Source organism: Eptesicus fuscus, chromosome 11 (assembly GCF_027574615.1).
Source record: "Eptesicus fuscus isolate TK198812 chromosome 11, DD_ASM_mEF_20220401, whole genome shotgun sequence".
NCBI lineage: Eukaryota > Metazoa > Chordata > Mammalia > Chiroptera > Vespertilionidae > Eptesicus > Eptesicus fuscus.
Window position 1 is genome coordinate 71,682,659 of NC_072483.1, and position 6,000 is coordinate 71,688,658.

Here is a 6,000-nt window from a genome sequence, read left to right on the forward strand (position 1 = left end):
GATGCCAATTGCACCCCTCGACCTACTTTTGACAATCAAAAATGTCTCCACACATTGCCAAATGTTCCCTATTGACAAAGAGCCTCCCCCTTCCTCCACCCCAATGCAGACCAATTTTCTCTTTTATCTGTATATTATAGTGTGTGTGTGTAATACAAATATAAATATATATTCCTATAGTATACATATTATATATATATGTATATATATATGTTTTGTCCTTGTCATTTCCTTCTATGATTAATTCTCTACCTGCCTCTGAGGGCAGACCTTTATTGCCCCAAGGTAGAAGCTGTATTCTGAATAGTGTTACATACCCAGCACCTAGCAACATAGCACAGGGTGTGGCACAAAGCAGGTACTCGATAAATCCTGTGGAGTTTCAGTGATGGCTTAGTGGATCCCAGAACCTTTCAGAAACAACCTAGAGGTGTAACATTTTGTTCTCTCCCAAGCTGGGGTGGGAAGGAGAAGTGGATGGTGTGTGCATTTATTGAGGAGAGAAAAAAACTAGATTTTATTCTTTTTGCTGACAGAGATGTTCAAGAAAGTTTGGAGTTGTGTTGAGGATTACTTTCAATAAGTTTTAGGTTAAATCTTGCTAAAATGTACCCATGGGGGCTAAATTGCCTAATTCCAAGAGAAAAATAAAAGAAAGAATATTCCCAAAGCCTCAAGGCATTGATTTACAATTGGTGAAACTCTCCCTGAATCTCATCTGAGGTTACTTATAATAAGATGTCCTGTGAGTCCCCAGTGGATAGACTAGCAGTGAAAATGTGCTCATCGCAGGCCATGAGGGATTGGGGTGAGCCCTGGGGTAGTGGCCACTGTCATCAGGGACATGAGACAGTGGAGTTCATAGCCAGATTCCAAAAAGATGGATTTTGAATTGCCTCAAACACTCTTGAGAAGAAAAGAAAAAAAAAAGAGAAAAGTGGATTTACTTTTTGTTGGACAAGCAATACCCTTCCCTCCAGCAAATTCTATGTAAAGAACCTTGATGTTGAACACCTCTGAAAGAAATTGACCTTCCAAAGGATAAATGGAGCCTTTAAGGAATTTCCTTAAGATTTTTAAATGAGCTTGGAGAGTTTGTAGAAAGTATCTCTTCCCCACCCTCGCTGGGTTAATGAGCCTGCACGGACCACACTTTTAAGAGGAGTAGGTGGTTTCCGTGGGACCAGAGCCAGCAGTGGGGGTAAACAACGCTGCTTTCCCCAGAGTCCGCCATGGCACTGGGAGGCCTACACCCTCTCCTACCAAGTTCTAGGGCAATTGAATAGCCCAGGCCCAGCCCCAGTCCACTCTGACCTGGCAAAATAGTGTCCTGCACAGACCTACTGGTCCCAAAGCTTCTTGGCTTCCTTCTTGGGTACAGTTTGAAAGCCTTGAAATGGGGAGTGGGAATAAGCAGGGGCTGAGGCCTGGACTACATCCAAGAACTCCCAGAAGACAACCCCCACCCCCTAAGTTAAACCTGCCTGTAAGGGTAAAAGCAGATATTGTCAGCAAGGGCCTTCAGTTCCCAATAAATACCTTCCCACTGAGTCTGGAAATCCCCCATGAGAGCTAAGATTCACACTCATCACACCAGGAAGATGTAATAAATCGCCCTCAAAACATTCACTGTAAAGTACAGACCACTCCTCACTGAGATCAGTGGCCCCTTCCTCCCACCCCTTGACCTTTCTTTCTCAATGATGGTTCCTTCTTATCCTTCAGACTAGAGGTTAAATGCCACACCTCAGAGAGATTTTCCCTGTCCATTCTGTCTTAAGTCAATCTGGGGAATAGTGATTGTGGCTCCCTCTGAATGTCCTCATGACCCCCTCAATGCTGGAATCACAACTTTGGTGTAAATATTTATCTCCCTGCTCAATATTGTCAAATCCCTTCATTCTTTCATTCATTCTTTTATTCACCAATAAAGATTATTTTCCAGAGAAGATGTAGACCAGCAGGTAAAAGGCTATAGGACAGTCTGGTAAGCCAGTGCCAAGTATGCTGGGTTCAATCCTCCTGGTTTTAAGTCCCAACAGGTAAGTGACTCTGATTCCTATTTATAATATAGCCTATAGCTTATGCAAGAACATGTCACTCTCAGCACAGTATATCCTTGTACCCAGAGCCATAATCATAAATCCCAGGTAGCATGGTTTGCTAAAGGTAGTTGTTGCAACCAAATGATAAGGCTAGCATTTCTGGGGAAATTCCAGGAATTCTATCAAATATGGATGAGAGCCCAGGAATCTGAGAAAGCCTACTTTCAGGGAGTCTCCCAATTTGTAGGATTTCCACCTGGAAGGACCTGGGATTTTACAGAGGGAGCCGAGGCCGGACTGTGGAGAAACATGACAGCCCAGCTCTCTTGCCTTGAGGCAGTGAAAAAAATTTTTGTTCTAGATCATTCCACAGGTTAGGCTGGAGTCTAGAATATCACCTGAAATTTCACCCCTACTTAGCTTCCCCTCTCCCTATCCTGCTCCCCCCATACCTTTCCTTGCTTTCCCTGGGAGAACATCTTCAAAAGTCCCTTCCTGTGGATCCTCATCTCAGGACCAGCAGCCCAATCTGATACATGAGTAAACTGCCAGTGATTCTTCCTGGTTTGGTGTTAACCTAACTATGCATAAATAACCGCAAACCAAAGCAGCATAAGGCTGACCGTCACTATTCCTTCTATCTCCACCCTACCCTGCCCCCCAGAAAAGCAATACTCAGATTTACCTCACTGCAGCAAGCACCTCCAGAAGCATCAATACAATCCCATTATGGTGAAATTGGCCCTATTACTGAAACTAGACCCTAATAGTTTTTTCCTAGCTTTTTTTCTTTTACCTTCCAGAATGTAAAGCAGGCCTCCTCACAGCACCCAGACCACCAGACCAAGCCGGATCAGACTGGGCTCAGAGGCTTACAGAGGTGCAGAAAGCCAACAAATGAACTCCAACTAACCCCCACGGGGAGCCAGAACCAAAATGTGTCCCTTGCCAGAACCTCTGTGCTCAGACCAGATCCTCACAGACGTATTTGAACAAAAGGGTGTCCCCAGTCAGACCCTGCCAGCTCGGAATTCCTTTATGCTTTCTCTCCCCTTTCCCATTCCTTACCTTAGATGACTTAGCTCCAAGATTGTCTAATCAAGCTTCCTTCATTATAATTAATAAATATGCATTGCTTCTCTGTACCATTATCCTTTATATGTGCTCTAAGTCTTTATTCCAGGAGGCTGATTAGAGCCTTGTTTCCCATCACCTCATTTGGCTGGCCTGACGCACAAATCTCTCTCTGCAGAAGCCTGTTGTCTCAGACTTTGGCTTCTCTGCAGGCGAACAGCAATGGACCCACCAACTCTCAGGTCAGTCACAGCGGCACTTTGAAAGAACTGGAATGGCCTTTCATAGTGAGTGTAGAACCTCAGTAAACACAGAGGAGAGAGGCACCTTAACCAGGAGAAATATTCAAAATACTTAACAACCTGACGTGGACACCAATCAATTAGAATGGGAGGCAGCTGTAAACAACTGGTGCCTGGTTCTTGTATTCTGGATCAAAAGATGGCCATCTATAACCTGTAGGTTGCTAGAGCTCAAAGATAACACCTTGCCTGGCCACCAGTTCAGTTCCTGGTCAAGGCGCATGCCTGAGTTGCAGCCTCGATCCCCAGTGGGGTGCATGCAGGAGGCAGCCAGTGATGTTTCTCATCCATGTTTCTATCTCTATCCCTCTCCCTTCCTCTCTCTCTCTCTAAAAAAAATAAATAAATAAAAATAAAAATAAATTTAAAAAGATAACACTTTTAATGTCTTTGTCACTTCCCCAGTGCCAGATTAAAACAATCCCAAGTCTGTCATTTACTGTCTGGGTGCCTTCAAAATGATTCCATAAAACAGAGGAAGAATAAAGACAGAAAATGGGTGCTGCAGGGTAGAAACAAGAAGAAATAAGAAGAGAGATAAGAGAGGAGTGTGTGAAAGATGGTAACAAAGTGCAAGTTGTAGAGGGAGCCGCTCATGCCCACTGCATCAGAAAACACTGCAACCAGACTCTTCCTGGGACTTTTCACCAGGACCCCGAAATACGCACACAGCTGTCTAACGACAGTCACGGCGCCAGGCGATGTGAGAGTCCCCTTGTGATTGTCAGAGAAGAAGAAAAACCCTCTCTCGCCTTAAACTCCAGGTTGTTTCAAGTATCAATCTGAACTAATTTACATTCTCAGCTTTGATGGGTGAAGGGCCAGCCGAAAAAGTCTGCCACTATAACTGCATTCGAGGAGTGTGCTAAATTCTCGTGGATGGCAATTAGCATCCAGCTTCTTTACTCCGCCCACACCGTATTTTCAAATCAATTGCTCAGCATTAGTGATTCTGCTGGGATTGATTTAATAGCCTAATATGAAGCCTCAGCCCTTCTGTACAGGTTAATTACATGTGGTCTGATACATTCTAATTTAAAATACTGCCTTTGCAATTATCATCAGCACTAAAATGGAGCACTAGTAATGAACCTGGGCTCGAATTTTTTTTCCAGAAGTAATGAATTGAAAAACAGAAATGACTTTTAATTTCTTTGGCACTTACCATTTCAATCTCTCCTCTGCAGGAAGTATAAATCAAGGGTCTCCTTATTTCAGGTTGTTATGAAAGCAGGCAAGATTGCCTTCAACAATGTAGAGGCCTTTGGTTTTGAAACAGGCAAGACTTGACTATCTGGGTTTTGGCCAACTCCCCTACTCCCCCAATTAGGTATGTTTTTATGGGTGAATTTATTTATTTGACAAATACATGGTGTTTACTGTGTGGTGGGTATTGTTCTAGGGCTTTATGAATATTAACAACCTTATTAGGTACTGCAGTAGTTATGTAACAAATTACCCCTAAATGTATCAGCTTAAAATAATAAACATTTATCATCTCACAATTTTTGTAGGTCAGGATTTGGGGAGAAGCTTAGCTGGGCGGTTCTGGCTCAGGCTCTCTCACAAGGACCAAACTATAAGTCAGAGCAGCCATCAACTGGGCCTAGAGAATCCACTTCCAAATTCACTCATGTGGTTCTCGGCAAGCCTCAGTTTCTCCCCAGGCAGGCCTCTCTACACACTGCCTGAGTGTCCTAGCTTCGTGGCACCTGGCTTCTCCAGAGCAAGTGATCTAAGAAAAGGAGAGGCAGAGAGAGAGATAGTAAATTTGATTATTGCTCCCACATTACAAATAAGAACCTGAAACTCAGAAAGGTTAAGTGACTGGCTTAAACTCACGCAAAGCTAGAAATCACACCTGAATATGTTTTACTACAATGACCATCCTGTTTCTATTAGGACAAGGAGGGACAGGGACAGGGACAAGTTCCTCCATGTTTATGCAGAGCAGGCAGGTACTGCCCCCATCCCACTGTGGGTTCTGATCTTTCACATCCAAGTGGTCCATCAGAGGATTTTTCTCAACAAAGGCAATTTCTTCTCCAGAAAAGAATTTGGGGCCAGGTGTTAAGATGCCTTTAAAAAAAAAAAAAAACTTTTCTCCACTAGCAAATAAAACAATATATCAGAGGGTTAGCAGCCTTCTTAAAGGACAAGATAATAAATATTTCCAGCTTTATTTCTGGGCCATATGGTCTCGATCACAACTACTCAACTCTGCCATTGTAGCAAAAGCAGCCGCGAACAATACGTCAATTAATGAGCATGGCTGTGTTCCAATAAAACTTTATTTGTGGACATGAAAATATGAATTTCATAAAATGTTCTCAAGTCATGAAACATTCTTCTTTTGATTCTTTTAACCATTTAAAGATGTAATATTCCTTCTTAGCCCACAGGTACCTCAAAAACAGATGGCCATAGTTTGCTGACCCCCACAATATTCAACAGAGGAAGTCAGAAATTCTCCCAATGAGCTGAGTGACATGGATTTTATCAAATCAGCCAAAAGCCAATTCTTGAGAAACGTATTGTCTAGAGGATTGTTTTGAACATAAATGTGCAAGGATAAAGTC